At 36.9% G+C, this 14,964-nt stretch overlaps 1 non-coding gene across 1 annotated transcript in view; it reads right to left on the bottom strand.

Moving 5' to 3' along the window:
* Nucleotides 1–14,964, bottom strand: part of LOC105716272 (uncharacterized) — a 283,931-nt gene that overhangs the window by 90,190 nt on the left and 178,777 nt on the right. Inside the window, exons 4-5 of the transcript XR_010344022.1 lie at nt 4,152–4,316; nt 2,554–2,675 (exon numbers count right to left, since the gene is read on the bottom strand). This is a non-coding gene — a transcript (uncharacterized LOC105716272). The remainder of the gene's footprint in view (nt 1–2,553; nt 2,676–4,151; nt 4,317–14,964) is intronic.

Below are 14,964 nucleotides of genomic sequence, written 5' to 3'. Positions count from 1 at the left end.
TAGCACATGTTTTAAGATGGTATGTGAAGCAGTAGCCACTACTGTGGCCTCTGTTTATCTATATAATCTAATCTAACCTAATGTAATCTATCCATCTATCTATCTATCTATGAATCATCTATCTATCTATTTTATCCATCCATCCATCCATTCATCCATTAGTTTTGTAGCCATTTTTTGGGACTCCCAGCTGCCTGTCGTAAGAATGAGGCCTACAGGTATCCTCACCTCTTCTGTAAGTGGCTTTCACATCCTCATCATAGTTCCCTACCTACTGCCCCTTGGCCAGCCCCTCCATTTCAGTAGAAGCCAGTATGCAACCAACACTTTCACATAAAATGGCCTGCCAGAAGTCCAGAGGCAGGAACCTCAGTGAGCTGCTTTTCAAAGGTCTCCGACCCTTAAAAGAAACCTCTTTGGTGGTTTTAGGGATTCTGTTGTTGGAGCCACAAGGACCCTTAAGAAAAATACTTGGAGCCAGCTGGTCCCTGCCATCATTGAAACCCAAAGGGAGGAGCTCCACGGGTGAGGAGCTGCTCCCTAGATGTCTTGAAGTTGCTTGTATTTCAAAAGAATTCAGCTTACCACCACTGTGGCTTTTAGCTTCTCTAATAAAGCAGTTTTTAAAAAGCTAAAAACGTAATCTGCCTTTTAAATCTGCTCTTCCTGCTGAGTCTAAATGGGGTTGCAGCAAAATGCCTGGCCAGCATTAGAGTTCTCTGAAGTCAATCAGCTGAAATGGGGTTGCTTGGGGGTTTAAAATATATTTGAAAACACTCCACGGGTGGTGAAAAATAACTGAACAAAGGCAAATTACATGAAAGGAAGAAGCAGGTGGAGGTTTATAAATCTAAAGAATCACTCGTATATTTTGGAAACATTAGAAACTGAGACAGGCTTGCTGACCATAGAAGTTCATCTATCTGATCATAAAAATGTTTTTCATTTGGCATTAGAAAATGATTATGCTAACGAAGATGGTTTCAAATACGCAGCCAGAAATAGCCATGGATATGCAGAATACTCGGAAAAATACCCAAAGAAGAACTGAGGCTAAAACACGTAACAGGTGAGGAGGTGCATTACTGGGATGTTTTCTCAGCAGCTTTGAGTAAGGCAGCATCACACATTTTCTTCATTTTAATGAAAAGGCGGGAGAGTTCTCTAAGAGTTGACGTTTTTTGTGAGGCCAATTCTAGTTTTGTATCTCTTGGAAAAAAAATCAAGATGAAAACTACCATGGAAAAAGAAATCTACAGATGATAAATTGCAGTATTTTTATGAAGACAAGATTAAGATTGTAGCATGCAGTGCATTATATTCTTAATATGTTAACATCTATGGATTAAGGTCACTTAGAATAAGGATGACCTGTGGGGAAGTAAGTGTAAAATGTGAGTTCTGCAACAAAAATACAACATATCTGATAGGGCAAGTTTTGCTACCCTCCACCCCCACCCCGGGACAGTTCTCTAAGGCACTAAGAAAGGAATAAGACCAGTTTCCCAGTAAATTTGCTGGTTGGATTATATGAGCTGCTTTAAAGTTTTACTTTGCCAAACTGAATTCCACACTTAGGAGAGAGGATAATAATTTAGTAGTGTAAAATATACTGCCAACACATAAATCTCTATGCAAAAGGGTCTTTGACATTACCCTTCCTATACTTTACTCCATATGGAACGTATAGAGTGGATAAAATTGCCAGAAGTTCTTGTTCTCTTTGTTGGATAATGAATTGAAGGCTTAAACTTGAAAATACAGCTTCTGCCAGCACACAATTTCTTGTTACCCTTTGAAGGCCAATGTGTGTGCTGAAAGAAATGCCTCAGAACACTTGAGAAGGTGGATGCATATGAGTAAATTGCAAGGGATTGGAGGCATCGGTTTGGATAAGAATGGAAAAATTCAGATATTTCGCCAAGCAGTTCCAAACAACTTTGATCTGGATATCTCAGGAGAATGAGCTTGTGCCATTCCAGCATTTTCTGGTTTTGGCCAGGCAAAGCATATAGTAAAGAAATAAATACAAAATAAAACCCAAAGTTTTTAATGAGTTTTTAGAACTTCCACGTCTGGCTGCAAATGGGAGACAAAAGGCAAATAGATATTGTTTTAAAAATGCTAAGCCAGGCTTTTTCTAACCTCAAAAAAACATTGGGGTTTGATTAGGTTCACATTTGGGGCAAGTTTCAGGATAGTGTTTGTTATAGCAACTTCCTCCCCATCTCTGTGGAAAGTCTGTTGGAGTTTGTTGTGGTTCTGGAAGCCACGCTCTGAAGGCTCTAGGCTGGGGCATCCAATGTTATTTGTGCCTCTGCCCACACTTCCTTCGCTGTGTTTCTTGGAACTGGGCTTCCCTCCACTGCAGGAGCTTGTACATGACTGAGAGGAACCCAGATCCCTTCTCCTCCAACCTTTTATGGTAGAGCCTCTTTGCTTATTTCTTACCTTCAAGCATCTCCAGGGTGTCCTGGGTCCCAGTGCCTTCAGATGGGTGGCTGTCCAATTCCTGCCTTTAGCTGAGCTTCAATCTATTGCTCTAAGCCTTACCTTGGTTCTGGGGTATTTCTCATGTTCAACCATCAGGTTCTTTTGGTTGCATCATTCATTCAGCTCTGGAAATCCACCACTTTCTGGGATATATCTTCTAGAAGGAAAAATTGTGATGTCTGCTGTGAAATAAAAGGGAGACCAAAATAAAATTAATGTTTTGTGAGAATCTAGTTATGTTCTAAGCACTGTACCAAATGCTTTATATTGTATTTCACTTAAAGTTCACATTAATATCCTAGTGTCTTGAAGATAAAAAGAGATCATCCACATATAACACTCTCTACAAGGCATGGCACACAGTAAGAACTCAATGAATTATTATTATTATTTCTTAAATTCCTTCGTAGGAAGGAACTTATTAATCTGTGCATTTTAATTAGGGTCTCCAAAAGGTCTTGCTATTTATAGGGCTTGATAAATGTTTGTTGAATGACTGAATGAATGGACTTTTGCCAGAAGCATCTTACTACTCTTGTTGATTTTTTGGTTAAGAAGATATATTTAATAAATTAATTTATGTCTCTTTATAAAACCATAGTTTTGAGGACTCTGATATCAAAATTGTCCAGATAAGGCAACAATTTTCCCTAATTTTATCTTTGTTTATTTTTCTTCATTTTGTGTTATTAGCTCTAAATTTTAATGAGCTGTATACTTCTTATGCTTGGATGAAATACAAATATATTACTTAGATATCATTTTTGATAAACCCAATCAGAAAATACAATGTTTTGCAGACATAGAAACTAGCTTAAAATCAAGCCATGGGAATACAAAAGTAAGAGCGTGAGAAAACAGACTGTTTCTTGAACAAAAAAGAAAAATTATAATTGAGAAAGCCAACTTAGGCAAATAAATAGTGCAGGGACAGTAATACGTTGGAATGAAATTATTTTTTTGAGATGGAGTCTCACTCTGTTGCCCAGGCTGGAGTGCAGTGGCATGATCTCGGCTCACTGCAACCTCTGCCTCCTGGGGTCAAGGATTTCTCCTACCTCAGCCCAGGCACATGCCACCACGCCTGGCAAATTTTTGTATTTTTAGTGGAGATGAGGGTTTTGCCATGTTGACCAGGCTAGTCTCAAACTCTTGACCTCAAGTGGGCCACCCGCCTCGGCCTCCCAAAGTGCTGAGATTAGGTGTGAACCACTGCGCCTGGCCTGGCAATTCTTAACTGTCAATGGGGTAATATAGAATAATGGAAAAGCTCAAATCTTTGAATCTCTAGCACTTCACCTCTCTGGACCAGTTTTCTCATCTGTGAAATGAAGTCATGTAAGGTTATCTCTAAGACTTCCTGGCCCTAACACTAACATTGTATGATTTTATTTAATAATAATAACTTACATTTATATAGCTCTTTAAGCCTTCAGAAACTCTTTTATACTGCCCTATTTAATACAGGGCTATTACACTAGCAGGTAAATGTAGAATATTTGAGAAAAAAGAAACACAAAAGTCTAATCTATATATTATTTATAAAAATGTGATTCACCTAAAGCTGTTGAATAGTCAATCACAAATGCCAGAGTTAAACTTATTACTTAGTCTCCCAGAATATGAGAATGAAAGAATCTCAGAAACCATGTAGTCACCTTCTTCATTATGGATGATGAAAGGTGAAAGAATAGGGCCAAGGTGGCTTGGCTCCATGCTGAGATCTTCAGACCTCCAAATGGGTGCTCTTCACATGACATCAATTTCACTGGGTTGATTGCTTGCTTGATTATACTGACAGTCCATGCAACCCAGGCAATCTCCTGGGCAAAACAGAGAAATAAAAGTAATGATGAAACATATTAAGAGTCAAAGAATAATTTTGCTTAAAAAATGTTTAAGAAACATAAGTGATTGCTGCTTAGTATCATTTTTGTCTTACCAAGATTCTGGATCGTTTATCATTCACAATCAAGGAAAAAACCTAGTCTTTACGTTTCTTTTTATTGCCTCTTTTCTCCCCACAAATCTACTCCAAGAATGTTTAGTATTTACATCTTTATCTACGTTCTCTTGACATACATGGTAACTTTGTAAAATGGATTATAGAATTCTGTTTGTCCTAATAAATTAAATATTAATTTTAGAAGTTTTTAAAGACTAATGTTACACTACTTCTGAATTTATCCTCCAGAGAGGCAATGCTAGGGATCAGAACTTTTTAATCCTTCATTTATTTTTATGCTAGAAAACTAACATAGTTTTATGTACTGACATTTAAAGTTTGAATGGCAGGTTAGTGTAATTTTCAAGACTTCAACATAAGAATCTATTTCATATTTTTTAAAAAGACTGCAAAATTACTTCTCTTTTTGGGTATGATATATTCTCATTGCAGCTTGGAGTTTCTGTTTTAAAAAGTCTTTCATAGAATTCATGTGCCAAATATCAAACGAAGTGTCAAACTTTGTAAAAATACAAAGAAATTAGTTTTTTCAATTTTATTAACATATAGAAACAGAAATCCTGTGGCACACATTTGAATAGTAAAAATTTTACAGAGGTATTAATGCAAGAGACACTTATCAACTCTCTAGAATGTACAAATCACCAGGCTGGGTGCTGTGAGAGATTACTTCTACTTAGAAGCTTATTATGATCCAGTACATCAGGGGTCAACAACATTTTTTGTAAAGGGGCAGTTGGTGAATATTTTTCGCTTTGCAGGCCATGTAATCTCTGTACTCAGATCTGCTACTGTAGAATGAAAGCAACCGTAGAATAGGAGTAAGAGAATGAGAGTAACCATAAGGTAATACAGCTATCTGAATGAATACTGAAACGTGTCAAACTATTTTCATGTACAAAATATTATTCTTGTTTCAATTTTTTCAACCATTTAAAAATGTAAAAAACAATTCTTAGTTTGTGGGCCACACACAAAAAAGCAGTGGGCCAAATCTAGTCGGCAGGACCTAGTTTACTGACCTCTAGATGTGTATTGAAAACTAAATAGAACACATGGGATAACATGCCATGATGGAAGGAACATATGCTGTGAGAGTATAAAATGGGAGAAATTAATTAGGAAAGGTTGTAATGCTAATATCTTATGGATATGATCATTTTGTTTTCATATTTTTTTGAAATGAGATTGTTATAACATAAAATTTACCATTTTAAAATGAACAGTGGCATTTAGTCTTCACAGTGTTGTACAACTGCCTCATTTTATCTAGTTCTAAAAGAGTTCCATCAGATGGAATTATCCCAAAGGGAAATCCCACACCCATTTGGCGGTTGCTCCCCATTTCCCTCCTCCACCAGTTGCTAGCAATTACCAATCTGCTTTCTGTTGCTATGAATTTACTTATTCTGAATATTTTTCATAAAAATAGAATCATACAGTATGTGATCATTTGTGTCTGGCTTCTTTCACTTAGCCTAATGCTTTCTAGGTTGATTGGTGCAGCATCTATCAGTACTTCATTATTTTCTGGCTGAATCATATTCCCCTGTACGCACATACCACATTTTGTTTGCCCATGAGTTGACAGAAATTTGGCTTTTCCCAACAGTTCCCCTATGAACATGCATGTACATGTATGCAGTTTTAAATTCTTTTTGATATATACCCAGAAGTGAAAATGCTGGGTCAAATGGTAATTCTATGTTTAATGTTTTGAGGAATCACGAAAATGTTTTCCACAATAGCTGAATCATCTTATATTCCCTCTCAACATATAAAAGTTTCAATTTTTCCACATCCACAAGAAGAACTGTAATTTTTATTTTTTGAAATTATAGCTATCCTAGTGGGTGCAAACTGGTATTTCATTGTGGTTTTGATTTGCATTTTCCTGATGATTAGTGATGTTGAGCATTTTGTATACATCTGTTGGCCATTCTATATCTTCTTTTGAAAATGTCTATTCAAATCTTTTGCCATTTTGAAATTGGATTATTTGGTTTCTTTGCTATTAAGTTGTTTGAATTTCTTATGTATTCTGGATATTAATTCCTTACCAGATACAGAGTTTGCAAATATTTTCTCCCATTCTGTAGGTTGTATCTTTACTCAGTTAATTGTTTCCTTTGCTGTATGGAAGTTTTTTAGTTTGATGCAATCCCATTTGTCTAGTTTTGCTTTTTTTGTCTGTGCTTTTCAAGTTCTATCCAAAAAGTCCTTGTCCAGACTAATGCCATGAAACAGTTCCCTGACATTTTCATACAGTAATTTCACAATGTCAGGTATTGTATTTAAGCCTCAATCCATTTTGACTTGATTTTTGGTACATGGCAAGAGATGGGGATCTAATTTTTTCTTTTTTCTTTTTCTTTTTTTTTTTTGCATTTGTATATTCAGTTTTCCCGGCACCATTTATTGAAGGGACTGTCTTTTCCCTAATGTGTGTTCTTGAAGCCTTTGTCGAAAATCAGTTGGCTGTAAATGCATGGATTTATTTTTGGGTTTCTATTCTGTTCTGTGGGTCTATGTGTTATGTGTTTGTTTTTATGTCAGAACCCTGATGTTTTGTTTACTCTAGCGTGTAGTGTACCTTTTGTGGTTCCACATGAAGCTTAGAATTCTTTTTTTTCTATTTCTATGAAGATGTCATTGGTATTTTGGTAGGGATTGCCCTGAATCTGTAGCTCGCTGTGGGTAGTATGGAGTCTTTTTACTCTTTTGATGATGTCCTTTGATATATGAGGGTTTAAAAATTTTTTTGAAATCCAATTCTTAAATTTCTATCAATGTTGGGTACATATTACTCTTTAAAAGCCCATTTTAATATAGCATATTATTAACAAAGAGCATGAAAACCAAATTACTAACTTTTATAGGCTGTCTGGTTAATAAGATAACTTCAATGGGATCACAATAGCTAATATATATGAAGCATTTACTATGTGTCAAGTCTGTGTTGAGTACTTGACATACATTATCTTATTTAATTCTCATAGCATCAACTACTAGGCACAGAGATGTTCAATGACATTACAAGGTCACACAACTATTGCATGGAAAAGACAATATCCAACCAAGGCAGTCTGGCTCCAGGACCTCATAAATTTGTCGGGTTTCTATTTTGAATGTTTAGGTTTGGATACACTATCTTGTGGCATAAATATATATATAATATATATATATAAGAGGCTAATGTTGATATCATATACATGGTTGACATGTAGAGGAATAGGAAATTGAGTTTGGCATTTCAGAAATACCAGTTAAAGGGGAAACCAAATCACACCAAATCTCTTAGGTAATTTGTCAATAAGGAAAAGCTCTGATTGTGTCATTCATTTGTCCAAATTTCTTCTATGACTAGACAATGTCTTTTGAATAATGAAGAAACAGTATTAATGAAATATAATATGTGGCAGTGCTTTTCAAAATGTTATTATGTTAGAACTCTGAGAAGGAGGTACTGATATTTTAATTTTGCTAAAGAACTAGTTTCAAGGTTAGATTCGTCCATGAGACCCACTCTGGATCTGAGCACAGGCTTGCACACCTGCCTCCCACAATTTCAACCACTGAGCACATTCACTGGCTCCTGGGATCTCAGTGGATCATTCTATCTTTATCTTCTTTACTCCAATTATTGTTATTCAAGGTAGAATATACTATTTTTATTGTTTCATGGCTTTGTTTTATATATCTCTTTTGTGGGCAATTTTCTTTTCCACATGTGTACTTATTTTTCAATGCATAATTGAAACACCAATGTATCCTTTAAGTCTTCTCTGATCTTCCCAACAAACATTCCTTCTCTCTTCTGAGTCTTCACTACATGCTCTGTCTTCGAATTGCCACTTGACTACATTTGTATGATCAGATGTAAATTTTATCTCTCCTAATAAACCAAAGTTCCATTAAAGTTTGAATCTTATTTTAACCACATTTGTTTCTTTCACAATATCTGGTCTAGTGTCTTATATCTAATGGTTCTCTAGAAATAAGAAACAGCCTCCTGAATAAGAGCCAAGTTCTAGCCTAAACATTCAGATTTAGTTCTCATTAGTAAGAGCTATCATCAGTGCAGTTGAAGAGAGCAGTTGTTGGGCCAGGTGCAGTGGCTCACACCTGTAATCCCAGCACTTTGGGAGGCCAAGGCAGGCAGATCACTTGAGGTCAGGAGTTTGAGACTAGCTTGGCCAACATAGTGAAACCCTGTCTCTACTAAAAATACAAGAAAAAATTAGCTAGGCATGGTGGCAGATGCCTTTAACCCCAGCTACTCGGGAGGCTGAGGCAGGAGACTCACTTGAACCCAGGAGGTAGAGGTTGCAGTGAGCCGATATCGCACTCCAGCCTGGGCAACAAGAGCAAAACTCCGTCTCAAAAAAAAAAAAGTAATTGTTGTAACTGTATAATTACATATATTTTGATAAAGTTTGCAATAAAGTATTTATGAAATGTACTAATTCATTCATTAAGTCATTCAACAACCACTTGTTGAATAGGATAAAACCACACATTCTTGTTTAAAGAAGCTTATAATTGTGTGTGTTTGTGTGTATGTATGTGTGTAAGAGAGAAAAACAGAGACAGAGAGAAAGAGATGTTACACGAGACAGTGAAAGATCTCTACCAAGGAGAACTATAAAACACTGTGGAAATAAATCATAGATAACATAGATAAGATGGAAAAACATTCGATGCTCATAGATTAGAAAAGTAAGTATCATTAAAATGGCCTGTGTTAGGCCATTCTTGTGCTGCTATCTAGAAATACTGGAGACTGTGTAATTTATAAAGAAAAGAGGTTTAGTTGGCTTATGGTTCTGCAGGCTGTACAAGTATGGTGCTAGCATCTCCTTGACTTCTGGGGAGGCCTTAGGAAGCTTTGACTCATGGTGGAAGGCAAAGCAGGAACAGGCATGTCATACAGCAAGTAAAGAGCAAGGCATGTGGGGGAGGTACCACACACTTTTAAACAACCAGATCTCATGAGAATTCACTCACTATAATGAAGAAAGCATCAAGCCATGAGAGATCTGCCCCCATGACCCAAACACCTCCCACCAGGCCCCATTTCCAACATTGTGAATTATACTTTCATATGAGATTTGGGGAACAAATATTCAAACTTTATCTTGGCCATACTACCCAAATCAATCTACAGATTCAATGCTATTCTTATCAAATTATCATCATTTTTCACAGAATTAACAAACATTATTTAAAAATTCACATGGAACCAGAAAAGAACCTGAATAGCCAATGAAATCCTAAGTGAAAAGAACAAAGCTGTAGGCATCACATGATCTGACTTCAAACTATACTGTAAGACTACAGTAATAAAAACAACATGGTACTGGCACAAAAACAGACACATAGACCAATGGAACAGAATAGAGAACACAGAAATACAGCCACACACCTAAAGTCATCTTATCTTTGACAAAGTCAACAAGAATTAGCAATGGGGAAAGGACTCCTTATTCAATAAACTGTGTTGGGATAGCTGGCTAGTCATATGCAAAGAATGAAACTGGGCCTCTACCTTTCACCATATACAAAAATTAGCTCAAGATGGATTACAGATTTAAATGTAAGACCTCAAACTATAAGAATTCCAGAAGAAAGCCTAGAAGACACACATCTGGACATGGGCCTTGGGAAATAAATTATGACTAAGTTGTCAAAAGCAATTACAACAGAACAAAAATGGATAAGTAGGACCTAATTAAACTAAAGAGCTTCTGCACAGCAAAAGAAACTATCAACAGAGTCAACAGGCAACCTACAGAATGGGAGAAAATATGAGCAAACTATACATTCAACAAAAGTCTAATATTCAGATTCTATAAGGAGCATAAACAATTCAACAAACAAAAACCACATAACCCCATTAAAAACTGGGCAAAAGACATGAACAGGTATTTTTTCAAAAGAAGACATAAAAGCAGCCAACAAACATGAGAAATGCTCACCATCACTAATCATCAGAGAAATGTAAATCAAAACCACAATGAGATACCATTTCACCATTCAGAGTGACTATTATTATAAAGTCAAAAAACAACAAAGGGAATTTGTATACACTGTTGGTGGGAATGTAAATTAGTTCAGCCATTGTGGAAAGTAGTTTGGAGATTTCTCAAATAACTTAGAACTACCAATTGACCCAGCAATCCCATTACTGGGTATATATCCAAAGGAAAATAAACTGTTTTACCAAAAGACACATGCATTTGTATGTTCATCGCAGCACTATTCACATGCAATAGCAAAGACATAGAATCAACCTAGGTGGCTATTAACAGTGGATTGGATAAAAAAATGTGGTCTATAGCTCCTTCTACTTTCATCTCACACCAGTTAGAATGGCAATCGTTAAAAAATCAGGAGACAACAGATGCTGGAGAGGATGTGTAGCAGGAATGCTTTTACATTGTTGATGGGAGTGTAAATTAGTTCAATCATTGTGGAAGACAGTGTGGTGATTCCTCAAGGATCTAGGAATAGAAATACAATTTTATCCAGCAGTCTCATTACGGGGTATACCCAAAGGATTATAAATCATTCTATTATAAAGACACATGCACATGTATGTTTATTGTGGCACTGTTCACAATAGCAGAGACTTGGAACTAACCCAAATGCCCATCAATGATAGACTGAATAAAGAAAAAGTGGCACATATACACCATGGAATACTATGAAGCCATAAAAAACGATGAGTTTATGTCCTTTGCAGGGACATGGATGAAGCTGAAAACCATCATTCTCAGCAAACTGACACAAGAACAGAAAACCAAACACCACATGTTCTCACTCATAAGTGGGTGTTAAAAAATGAGAACACATGGACACAGGTAGGGGAACATCACACACCAGGGCCTGTTGCAGGGTGGGGGCCTAGGGGAGAGATAGTAGGGAGGTAGGGAGATAGGGGAGGGATGGCATTAGGAGAAATATCTAATGTAGATGACAAAGTAATGGATGCAGCAAACCACCAAGGCACTTGTATACCTGTGTAACAAACCTGCACGTTCTGCACATGTACCCCAGAACTTAAAGTATAATTTTAAAAAATGTGGTATATATACAACATGGAATACTACACAGCTATTAAAAAGTACAAAATCATGTCCTTTGCAGCAACATGCATGCAGCTGGAGGCCATTATCCTAAATGAATTAATACAGGAATAGAAAACCAAATATCACATGTTCTCACTTATAAGTGGAAGCTAAACACCGGGTACACATGGACATAAAAATGGGAACAGTAGACACTAGAGACTACTAGAGGCAGGAAAGAAGAGGGGCAAGGGTTGAAGATACCTATTGGGTATTATACTCACTACCTGGATGATGGAATCATTCACACCCACAAATCTCATTATCATGCAATATACCCATGTAACAAACTAGACATGTACTCCCTAAATCTAAAAGTTGAAATTATCAAAAAAGGAGAGGCATATTTTTAAAAAGTGTGTAACATATTAGTTAGCAGTTAGTTAGTAGTAGTGCTTGAAGAAAAATGAAGCCAGGTACAAGGGTTAGAGAATGATCTTGGGAGGTAAGTGGTGGATAGTGTGGACAGGAAAGCCCTTTTAGCTAAGAAACCATTTAAGGAGAGATTCTAAAGAAAGTGAGGGATTGAACTATGGATTTGGTGAAGAACACTTCAGGTAAAGAAATGAAAGTTCAAAGTCCTGAAGCAGAAACCTGGGAGTACTGGAGCAGTGGAAGATGAGGTGAGAAAAGTAAAGGAGGCTATGCTAGGAGGGTCTTCTAGGTCATAGTAAGGACTTTAGAGATTACCAGGAATGAGATAGAAACCCCAGTGGACATTTGTTTGTTTGTTTGTTTTGCAGAAGAGTGATGTGATTTACTCGATATTAAAGGATTATGTAGGCTGCTGTGTATTCCTTGATTAATTATATTTTCTCAAGGGCAGGTGACATGTCTTATTTACCTTTTTGTTCTCAGTAGCTGGTGCAGGCAGTCTCCTATTCAGTAGCCGTTTAATAACTACATGTTGGGTAAATATTTGCCTGGGATACTGACTCTTATAAGAGTTATAAAAAGAACTTAAAAATAGAAAAGTTCCCTCAGTTATTACAACTCCAATGATACAATTTATTTCAGTAGAACATTGTGAGGTCTTTTGTATTTATTTATTTAGTAGAGAATTGTTTTGCTTTTCTTCAACATTAATCCCCAAACTAAGACTTTTGCCATAATCATCAGGAAATAATCAGCTCGTACAATGATAATGCCACACAAAATCTGAAGAATGAACCAAAGGAAAGACACTGGATTCTAATTTTGGCCCTGTGAGTCATTAGCCGTGTGACTTTTGAAAATAATCACGCATCCATTTCTTTGTGGAGCACCTATTGCACTGAGCACCTGCTCACTGTCCCCGAAATAAGACTTTCACGGTCTGATCAAGAAAGACAGAAATGTAAACAAAGATGAAGAACACAGGGCAGTGAGTTTGCTACTGTTGAAGAATACATGGAGGGCCCTGAGAATAACCATCCCATTCTGAGTTTACTAGGCAGCTAACAAGGAAGAGTACTCAAAGCAGAGACCAAGTGCAAAGCCCTGGTCATGTAGAAGAGTGTGTGTGTTGAGGGAATACTAAGGCACACGGGAGGGGTCTAGGGTAGGGTAGTCTTAGAGGACATGTCATTTTTATCTGGTGCATCTCTTCATTGGGGATGCCATCCTTCACCCATTCCATGTGATCTTCATGGTTGTTTACTGTGTCTTGCTTGCCAGCCATAGGATTAGATAGGTCATCTAGGATGACCATTCACAGTGAGTTATCACAAGACAAAGCTGCAGAATAACTTTCGGTTTTCTAATTAAAAAAAAAAAAAACATGAAACTTTGGTTGGTGTCTGGCAAAAAGAGTTTATTGTCAGGATATACCTGTCCTGAATTTAGAACTGGGACATTGCTCCCACTGAAGGTAGCTTTAGGGCCTGTATTTATTCCTTCTCAGATTTGGGGTTATTTCTGCAATTCTGTTCATGTCTTCTTTCTCCTTTACATGTGCATAATTTTTATTTCCTCAGCTTGTATGTGGTCCCTCAGGTTGTCCCAATCTCTACTATATCTAAAAATTTTTAAATATTTATTTGACTTTTTCTCTATTCTTCATTAAAAGAAAAAAATATTTAATACCTATTATGTGCCAGGAACTACTCTATGTGCTAGGGCTAGAGTAATAAACAATTTAGACAAGGTCCCACTCTTCATGAAACTTACATTTGATGGAGATAAATGGCCAATGAACAAACAGAGACATAAATAAGACAGAGTCTGGTACATTCTATGATGGGAATGAATGGGAGCCAGACAGAAAGTAACAGGGTTGAGAATTACTTTGGAGGTGTTGGGGGAACATGATCAGTGAAGGTTTCCAATGTGGAAGTAATAGTTAAGCTAGTCCCCACAAAAATGATTTCAAGATACGCATTATAAGATCCCTGAGGTGGGGAGAGCTTTATTGGTTCAGGAGCTAACAAAGGCCAGTATAGCTGAAGGGACTGGCATGAGGCAGTTAGAGAAGAATATAAATTTCCTATCATGCAGAGCTTTCTAAGTCAGGGCAATGAGTTTTTTCATTATGAAGAAACTGAAAAATTTTAAGTATGTCAGTGGTATGATTTGAATTACATTGTATAAAGCTAACAATGGCTATTGTGTAGAAAATGGATTACCAAAGGGGAAAGAATGGAAGCAGGGAGACTAGCTTTGAGGCTACTGCAAAATTAGACAAGAGATAATTATAGCTTGGTCCAGAGGTGGTCAGTGGGAATGAGCAGAAGCAGATAGACTAAAGCTATAAATAAAACTTGCAGAGCTTGCTGAGAGATAGGAGGGAGGGAAAAGGAAGGAATGAGGGTGATTCTTCATCTTTTGCTGAACAAATGAGTGGCTGGAAATGCCTTTTACTAAGATGGAGAAGACTAAGAACAAAACAGTTGGGAGAATGTCTCAATAGATCTATTTAAGAAATGTGAACAGTCTGAGCTGTACAAGGAGGTCTGTATTGGACACATTATGTTCTCTCTTTGAGAGACACATCCAGTTGGCCCATTTCATCTTTTCGAGTCTGGTCACACCAGGCCATTGTCTAGCTTATGTTCTGATTTCCCTTGCATTAAGTGTTTCCACCTTTCCAGTCAGCTGAGGTTGTGGGGGGAATGTAGGTCCATGCAATCCAATTCAGAGCCCCGAGAGGGCAGGCCTGGTAAACACACCGATACATAAGGATATAATGCCCACCTATCTTACTTCACAGGGTTATTATGGGGTTAAAACACTTTGTAAACTAAAATGGTCACAAATGTAATGGGTTTAAAGGACCCTAAAAGCTGTTTAATTTACTGAACCTGCATATTTATACCAATTTTACTAAATTACTTGAAAACTTATAATAAACTTTTATTTAATCATACTGGTTGTTGCCAGATGCTAACAGAAATGTAG

Source organism: Aotus nancymaae, unplaced genomic scaffold (assembly GCF_030222135.1).
Source record: "Aotus nancymaae isolate 86718 unplaced genomic scaffold, 86718_ANA_hifiasm-v0.15.2.pri h1tg000025l, whole genome shotgun sequence".
Taxonomy (NCBI): Eukaryota; Metazoa; Chordata; class Mammalia; order Primates; family Aotidae; genus Aotus; species Aotus nancymaae.
Note: the sequence above shows the minus strand (reverse complement) of the source record. Positions and strands in the feature narration are given on the sequence as shown.